This window comes from Phaseolus vulgaris, chromosome 7 (genome assembly GCF_051622355.1).
Source record: "Phaseolus vulgaris cultivar YP4 chromosome 7, ASM5162235v1, whole genome shotgun sequence".
Classification (NCBI taxonomy): domain Eukaryota; kingdom Viridiplantae; phylum Streptophyta; class Magnoliopsida; order Fabales; family Fabaceae; genus Phaseolus; species Phaseolus vulgaris.
Genome location: NC_143504.1, coordinates 46,548,690 through 46,564,700, shown reverse-complemented (window position 1 = coordinate 46,564,700; position 16,011 = coordinate 46,548,690). Strand labels below are relative to the sequence as shown.

General features: G+C 32.5%; 1 pseudogene; it reads left to right on the top strand.

Moving 5' to 3' along the window:
- Positions 1-12,551: 12,551 nt before the first annotated feature.
- Positions 12,552-13,622, top strand: LOC150025952 (inositol-tetrakisphosphate 1-kinase 1 pseudogene; annotated as a pseudogene).
- The last annotated feature ends 2,389 nt before the right edge of the window (positions 13,623-16,011 follow it).

The window sequence follows — 16,011 nt, the reverse complement described above, 5'->3', positions numbered from 1 at the left end:
ACGCCTCCAGCATTTAAAGTGTCTTAAAGCGCATTTAAAACGTATAAAAACGTTCAACGCGTTTAAAACGTTTAAAGCATTTAAAGTGCTTTAAAGCGTTCGAAACGTAAACTAAATTAATGCGTACCTTAGCGTTCGAAACTGATATACCTTGATGTTTCAATGCTTTCTGCCCATGTGTTCTTCTGACTTGATTGCTACTCTTCGTGGAGGGCCTTACAGCATCGTAACCCAATGTAGGGATAATCCATTGTGTAAGTCCTCCTCCTTGGAGTGCATCTGCGCAAGGGGTGACTTTCTGGGTGCCAACTCATGCGCCCCAACCTCTAGTCACTCGCCCTGGGAGTGTATCTACCTTTCTCTCGTACCATGCACGTGGTTCTCCCCTGGGCGTGACCCTTTCATGGGTTGTATCTGTCCCAGGGGTCTCCCAGCGGTGGCGTGGGTACTTCACGAGTCAGGTTACCCCCTACTGGTACTAGAACTATGACCTTGAAGCCACCTTTCTCTTCTCTTTATTACTGTTATGAGGTACTGAGGCCTCTCGCGGTGTCGCCCCCTCCACGGTCTCTCCTACCCATGGGCCCCCACCATACGTTGACTTTGGTCAATGTCCGGGGACGGGACGGTACCATGTGTATGAATTATCTAATGGATATCGTTTATCTTTTCTAGCATTAGTGTTTATTTATGATTGTTGTTAGATAATTGTTTAATAAGTTAATTATAATTTTATTTTATTATGTACTTATTTATAATTATGGCTAATTATATATATATATATATATGTGTGTGTATGTATGAATACAAATGACAAAACTTCTCATTCGTTAATATGTGTGCTCAACACTGCATTCATTTTAGTATAATTTTGTGAAAAACGTTATAGAGATATATATTTCTTTCTGTTACTTCTTTTGTTTTTATGTTTTGTATTTTTATAAGCTTTTTGATATTTGATTCTCACGAATCTTTTTATCAAAGTTTTAATAAATTAACTTATTCATAAATTGATTTAACTTTTGAAAATAAACATTTCACTTTGTTCTCTGATTTTTCTGTAGTAAAAATGTTTATGAAGAATTTATGTAACTTTTTTAATAACATTTAAAAAAATAAAAAATAAAACGCAGATATTTCATAAATATCACTCTTAAATTAATGGTTGTATTAAAATATTTTTTATATTTTTTCTTTTATATATGTATTTTTCTCATAATCAAATAGGTTATATGTGAATTTTTTTCTCATAGTCAAATTAATAGTATATCTAAACAAACTTATTAGAAGTAGATTTACATGCAAGTTGCTCTTCTTCGAAGTTATCAGACCTAATAAGATTATTTGTAATATATTAAAAAATGTTAATATAAAATATAACTATTAAAACTACAAGGTTAAAAATAATATATATATATATATTAACATTATTAGTTGCTATAGTGACTAAATTAGATACGATTTTAGAGACTAAAAAATTTAGAAATCATTTAACAATAATAGAAACTAATTTAGAAACCAATTTGTTTTTTTTAGTTTCTAAAATGGTCTCTAATTTAGTTACTATAGTAACTAATTATTTTTTGTCTCTAAAATTGGTTTCCATTTCATGTTTTTCTTGTAGTGATGTACATAGAAAACTTTACAATTATTAGGTGTATAATAATAAAGACAAAATAAAGAAAATTAACATGTATAAGAAAGATAAATATGTCATTATCTTTATAATAAACTAGAGGAGTATGTGTATTTGCATTTTCTTCTTTTATTCAAAATAACAAAATACAAGTAATTCATATGAAATAACAAAATACTTCATTGTACTAATAAAATGAGATATATTAAACTAGAGTATAATCGGAAAAAAAAATTGAATACACCAAAAAAACGATTATAATTGAGAATCCCCTTTTATATATAGGTATAAATATTAAAATATTTTGTTTAATGTTAATACTTAAGTTCCTTTAGTAAAAAGTACTATAATATTTAAACATTATGTTTATTTAAACTATTTTTATTTTGATATGCATTTTTTATAATAGGTAAATCTTGCTTCGGGTGCACGAATCAAATAGAAGAAGTTAAGTTGTGTTGCAGTTCTTCCGATCATAAAAGATTTAGTGAAGAAGTAGTATATCATGATAAAAAAAAACTACGATTGTTGTGTGATTAGTCACTGTGCAAGTGTAGTTTGAGGCGGCGACGCTCGCAGCTAGGTTGCATCGCAGAAGCATGTTAAGTCTGCCTAAAGGAAAACTTTTGCTCAAGCTTTGGAAACTACATGTGACATTCCTTTGTCTGAGTTACCTACTCCTTATATTAAGGGAGACAACACCCATCTACATGGTCAGTTATTCTTTCTAAGGGCGATAAACCTCTTACACACTTGGATTTAACTAAAAAGTTGCAGCCAGTGTGAAAGGATCTTGGACCGTGGAAAGCAATCCCTCTCGGAAATGGTTTTTATGAGTTTGAGTCCGCTTCTTTAGAAGACATGCGATGGGCCCTCAGAATGAGTTCCTTGAAGTTATCTCCGGGTTTCTTGAGATTGTTTCCCTGGACATCTGTTCCAGCTACTATGAAGAGTACCAAAACTCAGGCTTGGATTTGTATCCATAAATTGCCTTTGGAGTATTAAAGACTAAGGGTTATTTTTTCATCATTAGAGGTCTTGGTACTCCTTTTTCTTTGGATGAGAGTACCATGAGAAAGAATAGGGGTATGTTTGCTAGAATCATGGTGGATATTGATATGTTGTCCCCTCTTCCCGATCACATCAGGGTTGAACGTCTAGACTATACTTTTGTAGCTGGTGTGGAATATGAATGACTCCCTCCTTTTTGCTTTAACTGTAAGATGATAGGGCATGAGTTTGCTTAGTGTCGGGTGATTCATGATCAGGGTCATGTCCTGGGCCTCAACATAAACCTTCTCAGAAGATAATTTCTGATGAACGGAATCTGGGGAGGATCACGACTCCTAAACAACGTAAAGAGTATCGAAAGAAAGATCCGCAGTTGAAGCTCGTGGTAGACCGCACGAACATTGAAGTTCCTGGCGGGGCTAATAAGGGTCCCCCTTGGGCCACCTTGCTTCTGATAAACCAAGTGAAGGGGAGGATGATTTTGCTGATATGCCTCCTCTTGAGGATGCCTCAGATCATGAATCCATATAGGGGTTGTCCCCTCACACTTCAGATTTTCCAGAACAGGGGATGCTACCTGCTATTATGCAAGTGAAGGGCTCAGAGTCTCATGCACCTATTGAGGATCATCATGTGGAGGTCTGGGCTCCTGTGGCGGTACCATCTCTGTTGCGTCACACCTCTCCTCGGAGGGTTAAATCACCTGCAGGTTCTACAACACCAATCAATACTCCAATTGATGGTCATCACGTGGAGATCTCTGCAATTGTGACTGTACCATCCCCATCGTTGGGCCTACAAAATCATTTTTCATCTCTTGAGGTTTGAAATCTATAGATGTGGGAGGTGATCCTTATATTGTTACAACTTCTATTGATGATCATCATTTGGAGATTTTTGCTTTTGTGGTTGTACCGTTGTGTCCTACCTCTCTTCGGAGGGCTAAATCACCTACAGGTTCTAACATACCATATAAAAATTTAATTGATGGTCATCATGTGGAGGTCTCTATTATTGCAATTTTACCATGTTTGTCGCCTCATATCTTCCCTCGGAAGGCTAAACCTCTTGGGGATGTTAAAGCCCTATCGTTGGTCTTGCAAAATCACTTTTCCTCTCTTGATGGTTTGGAAACTACAAATGTTGTTTCAAACTTTTGGGTTGATACTAATGAGATGGAAGAGGATGTCAGTGATATTGAGGAGGAAATAGTCTGCACTAAAAGAAAACCAGGGAGACCACCTAAGGGAACTAGTAAATCCAAAAAAATTGCTAATATAGTTCTCTCCACAACGTCGCAATGAAGGTCTCTTCATTTTTCTGTAATGATAGAGGACTGAGAAATCACAAAACTGTGGAGATGTTGATTAGTTTACTTAAACTACTTAAACCCCTTTTGGTTTTTCTTGCTGAACCTATGGTGTCATACACTGATACTTTTGAAGTCCTTTTCAAATCTATTAATATGCATTTGGTGGCTACGTCTCCTATTGTTAATAAAGTTGCTAAGCTTTAGTGTTTGTCGGTTCCTAATCTGGTCCGAAATTTCTTGGTAAATGAATAGTTTATTTTTGTAACTTGCCATTTGTATGATAAATGTTTTAGCTTTGCAGGTGTTTATGGTGCTAACACATACGTGGCTAGACGGTTTTTGTCAAGGGATCTTAGTTCCTTCATAGGGCCTTGGTGTATTATAGGAGATTTTAATGTTGTGCTCTCGATAGATGACTATAAAGGGGAGATGGCTCCTAATCAGGTTTCTTGTAATGAATTTCTTGATTGGATTAATTCTAATGATCTTTCTTGTAGGCCTTTTGCTGGATCTTGTTATACTTGGTGTAATGGAAGGAGAGGGTTGTATAGAATTCATAGAAGACTGGATATAGCATTATGCAACAAAGTGTGTCTAGATGAATTGGATTCTTGTACTTATCAGGTTCTTGTTAAAAATTCTTCTGATCATTCCCCTATACTTGCTAGTAATTCTCTGAGGAAGGTTACCAATTTTCGTTTCTTTTCTATGTGGCTTCAAGACAAATCATGTCTGAAGCTTATTCATGATTCTTGGGATAATAAGGTTGTTGGGTGTCCTATGTTTATTTTGCAACAAAAGTTAAAAAGGTTGAAAATTGAGCTTCGTGACTAGAATAAAAATTGTTTTGGTAATGTTCACAATGCAGTTATTCTTAAGTAGGGTCTCCTCCTTGGTATTCAACAAACCTTATAGACTGTTAGTATATCTGATATTGATGGGCTTCTCTGTCAAGAAAGGATCGCTAAGGAGGAGGTTGATCAAGCTCTTCACTGTCAATATTTTTTTTTGGAAAGAAAGGGCTAAGATGCTTTGGTTTAAATATGGGGATAGAAATACTGCTTTTTTCCATCCTGTGGTCAAGAGAAGAAATAATTCTATGGGATTCATCGTCTACGGATTAATAATGTGGTTATTGAGGATCCCAAACTGATAGAGGAACATATTTTGGACTTTTATAAAACTCTTTATGTTGAGTCTATTTCTCATGTGCAGGATACAGGCAATATGAAAGATTTTATTGATACTTATATTCCTAAGTTGGTTTCCTCTAAGGAGAATATGATGTTGATTAAATGTCCTGATTTTTTGAAAATCAAGAATTTATTTTTAACCTTAATGGTAATAGTGCTTCTAATCCTGATGGTTTTGGTGGTGTTTTCTATCATTCTTATGGGGAAATTATTGGGACAAATGTTTGCAATGTTGTCCAATAGTTTTTAAACAAAATTGAGTTCTCCCTGCATGAACAGTAATGTGATATCTCTTATTCCTAAGATTCAAGGTGTTGAATACATTAAAGATTAGTGGCCAATTGTTGTTGCTAATTTTAAATTTAAGATTATTTCCAAGATTTTGGTCAATTGGCTTGCTCTTGTGGCTGCCAGAATTATTTCTCCTAATCAATATGGGTTTGTGCAGGGCATACAGATTCATGATTGTATTGGTATTGCTTATGAAGCTATTAACTTGCTTTCTAAAAAAGTTCACGGAGGTAATGCGGCTTACAAAGTTGATATTCACAAAGCATTTGACACTCTGAGTTGGAAATTTTTACTATTAGTTTTGTCATACTTTGGTTGTCACGCCTTGTTTGTCAGTTGGATTAGTATTATTCTCCGTTCAGCTATGCTTTCTATCAGAATAAATGGCAGTTTGATGGATTTTTTTCCTTGTAGTAGAGGTGTTAGACAAGGTGATCCTTTATCTCCTCTACTTTTTTTGTCTTGCAAAGGAAGTTCTAAGTAGAGGTCTCTCAAAGCTTGTGAATGATAAGAAGATACTACATATGGCTAGTCCGCAAGGTTTTCTCACCCTCTGACATATTTTATATGTGGATGACATTTTTTTTTTCTGTAGGGCAGATAATAAGTCTCTTAGAAATTTGAGTATTTTCTTAAAACATAAGGTGATTTCTCGGGTCAATATGTTAATAATTCTAAGATTAGTTTTTTCACCATGGATAATTCTACAAGATTTGTCACCAAAATTCATTGTATTCTTTCTTGTAGTCATGGTTGTTTTCCTTTCACTTATTTAGGATTTATTAGTGCTCCAAAGGGTCATTTTCTTCAACCTTTGGTTGATAAAGTCAAATTGAACCTTGCTTCTTGGAAAGGTAAATCTATTAGCATGATGGGTTGGATTCAGTTGGTCAATACGGTGCGGGTCTTCTAGCTTATAATTTTAATTTGTATAAATGGCCTATTTTTCTTCTTAAGCAAGTTGAGCAGTGTGTCGAAATTTTATCTGGACTGGTGATATTCTGAAAAAAGGTATAACTATTGTTAATTGGGCTACGATTTGTTCTTCCCTTGAGAATAGAGGTTTGAAGATTATTAACCTTCACCGTGAAAATAATGCATATCTTCTTAAGCTTGCTTGGAACTTTGCTTATAGCAACAAGCCTTGGTCTTCCCTCTTGAAAACTAGGGTTCTTAAATCAAAATACGATTTTCGAATGATTTATAGATTCTCTTATCTTTAACCTGGAATTAAGCAATTTTATTCTGCTATACTTTATTATACTTCTTGGATTGTCGGTACAGGTTCTTTTATTAATTTCTGGAATAATAAATGGTGTGGTACTACTTCTTTAGCCAATATTATAGGATTATTTGATGGTCCTAGCATTTTGGATACCGTCTCTCAGTTTTGGATAGGTGGTGAGTGGAATATTCCATTGTCTTTACAGCTGATGCCTCATCTTTTTATTCATATCATGGTTAGGGCGGAACAGGATATTCCTTATTGGATTCTAGATGAGTCTGGTCGTTTCACTCTTAAATCGGCTAGGACTTTTTTCTTGGATCCAGGAGTTCCCTATGGTTGGGGTAAATTTATTTGGTCTTCATATCTTTCGCGTTCCAAAACTCTTGTCCTTTGGAAAGTTTTTCATGGGCGACTTCCTACATATCAGCATAATCAAAATAAAGGTATGTATATTTGTTCTATGTGTATGCTTTGTGAAAAGCACGAGGAATCTATTCAATTTATTTTTTGAATGCTCTAATGCTTTGCATATTTGAAGTTGGGTTCGACAGATTTTTCCTACTTCTCATTTCTCTAATAAGGATGATCTTCTCTCTTTTATTAAAAGTGATGGTAGTCTTTTGGTTAAATTGATTAAGCTTGTTGTGATAACTTTTTCTATTTGGATGATATGGCGTATGAGGAATTATGCTCGTGTTCAGGATAAGATTGGGGTTTATAGAGCTATTTCGGTTATTAAAGATTTAACTCGTCTAGTGGGAAATTCGTCTAAAACTTCAATGAAGAATGATATGTTGGATTTCAATGTGATCAAGTTTTTGGGTATTAATACTCGTACTGGTAAAGTTCTTCGTCCTCTTCTTGTTAGATGAAAGTTTCCTTCACCAGGCTGAGTTAAAATTAACACTGATGGGGCTGCTAGGGGATATCTTGGTCTTGCTACTTGTGGAGGTATTTTCTGTGTGAGTATGTGGAAATTTATTGGAGTTTTCTCTGTGTTTCTTGAAGTTCAGTCTGCTATGGTTGCTGAGTTTTATGGGGTTCTACATGCTATGGAGGAAGCTCAAAAGATGGAGCTTACTAATGTCTGGTTGGAATGTGATTCTGCTTTGGTTTGTGTTGTGTTTACTGTTAGGACCAATGTTCCTTGGATGCTTCGTAATCACTGTAATACTTGTCTTAATTACTGTGGGAAAATCAGATTTAGGGTTACTCATATTTTTCGTGAAGGAAATGTGTGTGTTGCTAATAAGTTGACTAATTTAGGATTTATTCATAAAGAATATTTTCATTGGTATAATAGGCTACCATCTAGTTTGTTCTTAGAATTCTTTATGAATAGATATAGTCTACCTATGTATCATTTTTGTTAACATATGGATTTTGGTTTAGTCCCCCCATATTTTTGTATTTTCTTTCTTTTTTCTTTTTTTTAATAATATTTTTTTTCATATGATGACAAATGATTGTTGTTACTTGAGGTGTCAACATAACTGAAATGTCAAGTTGCATAATAATGCCTAACATAACAGCTTTTATTTAGAAAAAACATTTATATGTGCCCGTACTAGCAAATTGAATATACAAAATTAAAATTAAAAAAAAAGTTAGGATGGCAACCGTCCATGACAATGTGTTTTCGGATAATTCAAATTTGGTATTTGAAAAAATGATAATAATAGAGACTAAAAATGAATGAAAGATAGTGATTATAAAAGGAATAAATAATTAAAAATTATAAAATTAAAATAAAACTCAATATATTTGATTGATTGATACGAATTAATCATTATAAAAATCAATGATAATAATAATAGAGGATTTTGAAAACAAAAGGAGTGACGAAATTTAGTAATGTTTGATAGAGACAATAATACCAAAAAGTTCAACGACAATATTATTACACTAGTTTTGTTGGTTATTAATTCATATTTTATTATTATTAATTCATATTTTATTACCCTTAAACTATTTTACCGTTATATTGCATTAATGGTCAATTTACAGGCCTGTTAGTATTCCTAGTTTATAGCTTCCAGTAATTGTAATTATTATATATATGATTGAGTGAATCAAAATTAATAAGATCAGTTTTGCAATTTTGTGCAATTACGTTCAATCAGTTGCTACAATTTTTTGTCTTCTCTTATTTCCTTCAATTAGTTCCTACAAGTGGTATCAAGAGCTAGTCTGTTATCATGAATTCTACCCAATTATCAGTCCCTATCCTTGATGGAAAAAATTACAATCGGTGGTGTGTGCATATGAGAGTTTTGTTTGATTATCATGAGTTATGGGATGTTGTTGAGAGTGGAGTGTCTGCATTAGCTGCTAATGCAACTGAGGCGCAACGAGTAGCACATCGTGATCAAAAGAAAAAGGACAATAAGGCTTTGTATCTCATCCATCAAGGGATAAATGACAATAAGATTGAAAATCCAATTGAACAGGCTTTACAAGCACAAGTCTCAATTGGTAGATCCTATCATAAACATGGTACTTATTGTAGTAAAGGTCGTGGTGACCAAAATCATGCAGGCGCTGAGCAAAACAACATTGGTTCCAATCATAATCCAAGTTCAAATAACTCTTGGTGTGGTGAACGTGGACGCGGAGGCATTTATAATAAATCAAATGTTGAGTGTTATAATTGCCATAAACGTGGTCATTATGCAAATGAGTGCATATCAAAAGGTGATAATCATGCTGCCAATTGTGCTCAAGAAGACAGTAATCACGAACAAGATAAAGAGGCTCATGCAGTACTAATGGCAGCCACATCAAATGAAACTCCAAACAATCAGACTTGGTATTTGGATACAGGTTGCACAAATCACATGTGTGGTAAGAAGGAGTTGTTTGCAGATTTGGATGACTCATTTCGCACAAAAGTGAAATTCGGTGATGGCAGGTTCGTTCCAGTGATTGGAAAAGGGCGAATTCTTATCACATTGAAGAATGGTGATCACAGGTACATCTATGATGTTTTCTATGTACCTGATATGAAAAGTAATTTGTTGAGTATGGGGCAGCTGGCCGAGAAGGGTTATGTGATGCACATAACTGAAAATAACTTATCAATTTTTGATAAAAAAAGGTTGTTTGATTCTTAAATCTTTTTTTATCAAAAAATCGCATGTTTCCAGTAGATATTCATATGGGTGATTTCAAGTGCTTGAATGAAATAGTGAATAATGAATCGTGGTTATGCCATTTACGCTTTGGGCACTTAAATTTTCAGAGTTTGGAAAATCTTTCCAAAAGAAATTTAGTGAATGGTTTACCCCATATTCATCACCCTGATCAATTGTGTGAGGCTTGCATTTTTGGAAAGAATCACAGGATACCATTTGTTAAGGAGCCTTGGCGTGCAAAATTTCCTTTGGAGCTTGTTCATACAGATGTTTGTGGTCCGATGAACATATCATCAGTTGGAGGTAATAAGTATTTTTTAACATTTATTGATGATTTTTCAAGGAAAACCTGGATTTATGTATTGAAAAGAAAGGATGAGGTATTCCACTGCTTTAAAATATTTAAAGCATTTGTTGAAAGAGAGAGTGGCAGAAAAATTAAGATGGTGCGTAGTGATGGAGGAGGTGACTACAAGTCTAATGAATTCAAGAGACACTGTGAAGAACTTGGGTTGCAACATAACATAACTTGCCCCTACACACCTCAACACAACGGAGTTGCTGAGAGAAAGAATAGAACAATCATGGACATGGCGAGGAGCATGCTTAAAGCGAAAGGTATGCCAAATTATTTTTGGGCTGAGGCCGTAACATGTGCAGTATATTTGATAAACAGATCACCCACTCGGAGTGTTTCTAACACAACTCCGATTGAGGCATGGAGTGGAATCAAACCCAATGTGCAACACTTGAAGGTATTTGGGTCAATTACTTATGCTCATGTCCCAAAGGCAGCAAGATCGAAGTTGGATGATAAGACAATGAAGACCATTTTCATTGGATATAAGCATGGGGGATACAAATTGTACAATCCAATGACAAAGAAGGTGATTGTTAGTCGTGATGTTACATTTGCTGAAGATGAGGAATGGCAATGGAATGCAACAGCTGAAATAGATTCGAAAAAACGATATATTTATGTTTTGAATGATGATATGGAAGATGGAGTCACTCTTGAAACACCTGCAGTTCAACCTAAAGCTGCAGTTCAACCTGAAGTTGTAATTCAACCTGAAGTTGCAACTCCAATTGCAACTATGATGGAGCGACTAAGAAGGCAACAGCGACAACCTGTACATCTTCAAGATTGTGAAGTAAATCTTGATGATGAAGTTGATGACAATGGAGATTTGGTTCACTTTGCTTTTCTTGCACTTGCTAATGTCATTCAACACCCCAAATGGCAAAAGGCTATGAATGAAGAATTGATGGCGATTGAGAAAAACAATATCATGACTCAAATTGGAAAGTTGTTCCAAATCAGAATTAAATGAGGATGTTGGTTATTAATTCAGATTTTATTATTATTAATTCATATTTTATTACCCTTAAACTATTTTACCGTTATATTGCATTAATGGTCAATTTACAGGCCTGTTAGTAATTGTAATTATTATATATATGATTGAGTGAATCAAAATTAATAAGATCAGTTTTGCAATTTTGTGTAATTACGTTCAATCAGTTGCTACAATCTTTTGTCTTCTCTTATTTCCTTTAATTAGTTCCTACAAATTTAGTGTTAAACGTCATCCATTTAAAATTGGTAATATTTTTTAAATTAAAATGAATATATAAATTGTAATTCATGATAAAATCGACGTTTATTGTTATGACTAAACTCATAGACGATAGTTTTTTATAGGAACTGTCGTCTATGAACATCACATAGACTATGTTTATCATAAAATCATAGTTTATGTTTTCAAATTTCAACATAAATGACGATTATTAGTAAGGACTGATGTTATGTTCTTTTCATTTTATGCTAATTAAAGTCTGACATTCATATTTTTTATTTGTTCTCTCTCCCGCTCTCGTATTCCCTACACCTTTCTTCCCTGCACGTTGTAAGTTCTTCCTCCATTTGCTTTGGTTGTGTGTTGTTCCCACATTCCTCCAATGTTTCATTTGCTAGTTTTTGTTTATTTTTTTAGGTTTTCTACTATCTATTAGAGTAGTTTTGGTCTTTTCCACTTGTTCTTCCGTATCGTCACTTTCCACAACCACGAGGTTGGTTAAATTTTTATTTTTATTATTGAATATTTTTTTGGTATTCTGAACGAGTAGGTTTATTTTTTTCCTCGGTATATTAATTTGTATGTTTTTATAATTCTTGTAATTATTATTAATTTATATTATTTTTTTATGAGTATGTTAAATTGGAATTGTTAGGTTAGAATTATGAATTAGTTAGATTATTAGAGTAAACAAATTTAATAATTAATTTTAATATTTATAACTAATATTATTTTAGTTATATAATTAAGATTATTAAAGTTTAATATTTAATATTAAGGTTTATAATTAGAGTAATATTATTTTATTAATAATTTTAGGATTTATAATTAATATTATTTATTGAATTGCATGTATAATTAGATTTGTTAATTTTTTTAATTGCATATATATTTATAATTCTTTGATACGTGTTGTTGGTATTGAGTTCGATAATGTTCGATCCTTGGCAATTGTTTCCCATTTGATATTTAATAAATGTATTTGTCTACAATTCCTCTAATTGTAATTTTTTTAAGGTTTAATTACCTTTTTCGTCCCTACATTTTTTGTCAATATTCAATTTAGTATAGTGGTTTCTAAAAAAATCAATTTGGTCCCTATTTTTTTTTAAATGTATCCAAAATGGTCATTTATGTTAAGTCGTACCAAATGACGTTAAGAGGTGCTTATGTGGCAGAAATGTGTGATTACGTGGACTATGAAGTAGGTGACACATCATTTTTTATAATTAGGGTTTGGGGCATGAGATTAGATCGAATCAATTGTGGTTTCACCATTCTTATTTAGGGGCTCGACCATGGTGGCAATGAAGGAAGTGCTTCCGAAATTTGAATTGTTCGTTTCCGCGATATGTACAGAGGGTCTGATAGACGATTTTGGATCCTTCATCGGCATCGACGACGACATGTACAGAGGGTGCTAGGTGGTCGACAGAAAGTACGAAAGGGTTTCTGGTGTGGGCGAAGGAGTTTATGGAAGATTACCCGAATGTCGTTGTTCTAGACTCGCAGGAATCAATCGAGAGGCTCCACAACCGAGTTTCGATGCTACAGGTTGCGTTGGATTTGAAAATCAACGACCAGACCTAGACTGTCGGGATTCCGAAGCAGATTGTTATAAACGACGAAGCTGTTCGACCGGCGGATCTGGAAGCGGAAGGGGAGGAGTGGTTGGGGAGAGCGTGAGGTGCGTGAAGCGGAAGTCGTTGTCAGACGTGGGAGAGGAGGAGTTGATGAGGGTTTTGGAGGATTTATGGGCGTTTTCGCAGGTTTCAAATTTGGCAAGGGATGAAAGAATCAACTATAGGTATTATAAGACGATGCATTTGGATAATGTTGAGATGCCTACCCTGAGCTTCCTTACTTAGATAGCTCGGGAGTTGAGAGGTGTGATGAAGTTGAACCTGTTTAATTTCGATGTCATTAGGGATTCTGAACCTGTTTTTACTTACTTTTTTGTGTGATGGGTTGTGCAAGAAACATCAAAAGGGTCAGAGTGAGGAGTGTGTGAAAGATGCAATTAGGATTGTGAACGGTACTGATGAGGGTGTCATTGAAGTTTCTCTTTATTTGGAAGACAAAGAGAGTTCATTACAATTATGAAAATCTAGTATCTAGTGTTCAATGTATTTATCCTCCTAGTTCAACATCCTCCTCACATTCTTTTATAAACTATCAATTCCCAAATCACTGGTGTATTTAAATATTCCTCATAGGTGTTTCTCAACATACTTGAAGTTGTGTTTCAAAAAAAATATTATTGTTTAATGTTTTCTTTTTAAAATATTATATTTAAATTAATCAATTTAAATTGTTAATTTCAAGACAGTACACTTTAATTCCTATTACATATAAAAATTATTTATAAATATATTTAAAATCTTAATGGTGAACTTTATAAAATAAAATTATCTCCAGTTTTAAAATATTCAATAATATAAAAAAAATTATGATTTCAGATAATATTTAGTAATTAAAAATACAAAAGAAAAGTAGTTAAACAAAGAGATAGAGAAATCAGACAAAAAAAAACCACAACCACCACATCGCCACGTCAGCATTTGATATTGACACATCATCTCTCGATTCCACATCTCTCTGACACGTAAGCAACATTTAATGCTGTAAGGAGTAACTTAACGAAAATGACTAATTTGAATTGTTCAAATGGATAGTTTGGGAAGAACAATCACTTTTTATTTAATTCATTAGTATGTAACTTATAATCGATATGTCATATGTTTTACGTAATTTTGGTTTATAGTATTTTATATTATTCTTTAAGTACATATTTGATTGTGAAGATTTTGTGTTACCACTTTCATTTCGTATCACCTGAAAATCAATACAAAATACTGCGGATTTAATTTTCTCAATTTTTTAACATATATAAAATAATATATAATTTTTTTTTTAAAAAAAAATAATATATTTTATATATTTGGCATGTTACAATTTTTTGTATACCTGTAAAAAAATTTGACAACCCCAAAATATTTCTTAATGATCTGCTATAGCGTGAAAACCTAATTTATGGTTTGCTTTCAATATGGTTGAGTAAGTTCTTTACTCTTCAAATGTTTTTTCTTTCTTTTTTTAATTTAATTTAATTTCTCATTTATTTTTATTTTGATTCCAAAGGGACCTGGTCAACGTGAGTGGGGGATATAGCTTTTTTGTGACAAACAACACTGACGTGAGATGGATGACGAGGAACATGTAAATGGGGACCAAGCACGTGGTAATCGTGGAAGAACATATATGACTATTATTAGATATGATATTAAAATAATGAAGAGTTAGAAATAATTTTATTTTTTTTAAATTTCACGTTAAAATAAATACATTTTATAATATATAATTAGATGTAAACTTTATTTTATGAATGAATTTTATAAGGTTGAGATATGTTTGAATATATCATAACGAAACTTTGTTGAATTGATCAGATTATCCATTATTGAATCGTTATCGACCACCCGTTATATAGTCTCATATACAAGTTGATCGTCTCGATATAAATAGGTTGTGTTATTTCACGTTTCTAGTCATAAAACATATTTCATAATATATAAGTGGTGTAATTTCATCTTATAAATCAATTTTATAAGATTGAATTAGGTTTAAAATTCAATTTTTAATCATTTTCTTTAACTAAAATTATTATATTATTTAAATTTAAAAGTTTACTCTATATTTATATTTATACTCTCTTTTTTGTTAAAATTTATAATATTTTTTACATATTAATAAGTTTTCTTAAACCATCCATCACACCCAACCTCCACATGACCACAATATCATAAAAAGTATTGGACATTAATAAATGGGGGGATCCGTTGTCTCTATAAAATCTCATACTCAAATAAATAATATTTTTATGTATTTATTTGTTGATGAAGATAGTAAAGTTCAGTAAAATGAAGTTATTGATATATAGATAAATTTATTAAGGAAAAAATTATGATTTTTAAATTAAAATAAAAGAAGTGAAAGAATGTGTCACTAGAACAAGAGTGTTAAGTTCGATAGGATTTTGAAAAATAAAATAAAAATATTATTTGAAGGATCAAAGAAGGATATATTATATATAAAAAATAAAGGGATTTTAATTTCAACAATAGAAAGAGTTATTCTTTTAAAAAAATGAAAGAGAAGAAAAACTGTTTAATCTCTGATAACAACAAGATTTTTTCTACAAGATAATATGTGACAAATTTAATATATAAATAAGATTCATATATTATATTTTAGGTTTCAAAACAAGATATAAAACGTGGAAAAAATTACAGTGCCAACAGTGCACCACATGGTTTCTCCATCTAGAATTCACCTGTTCTTTTGTTCATACAATTTTTTAAGCATTCTTTCTTGGGACCATGGACTCTTATCCATGATGAATGGAAATAAGAGAATCTCTAGTTTGTTTTATTTTAGCTCTTTTGCATAGATTGATGAAAAAAAGAAATATGTTATATAATATGGATGACAATATTAATAATTTAAAATAATAAATAATATTATTATTTTTTCATTTTATAATTAAATATAATGTTAATTATGATAATAGTATTATTATTATTATTACTATTAAAAGTCAATGTTAACAAACAAAAATTGATGTTA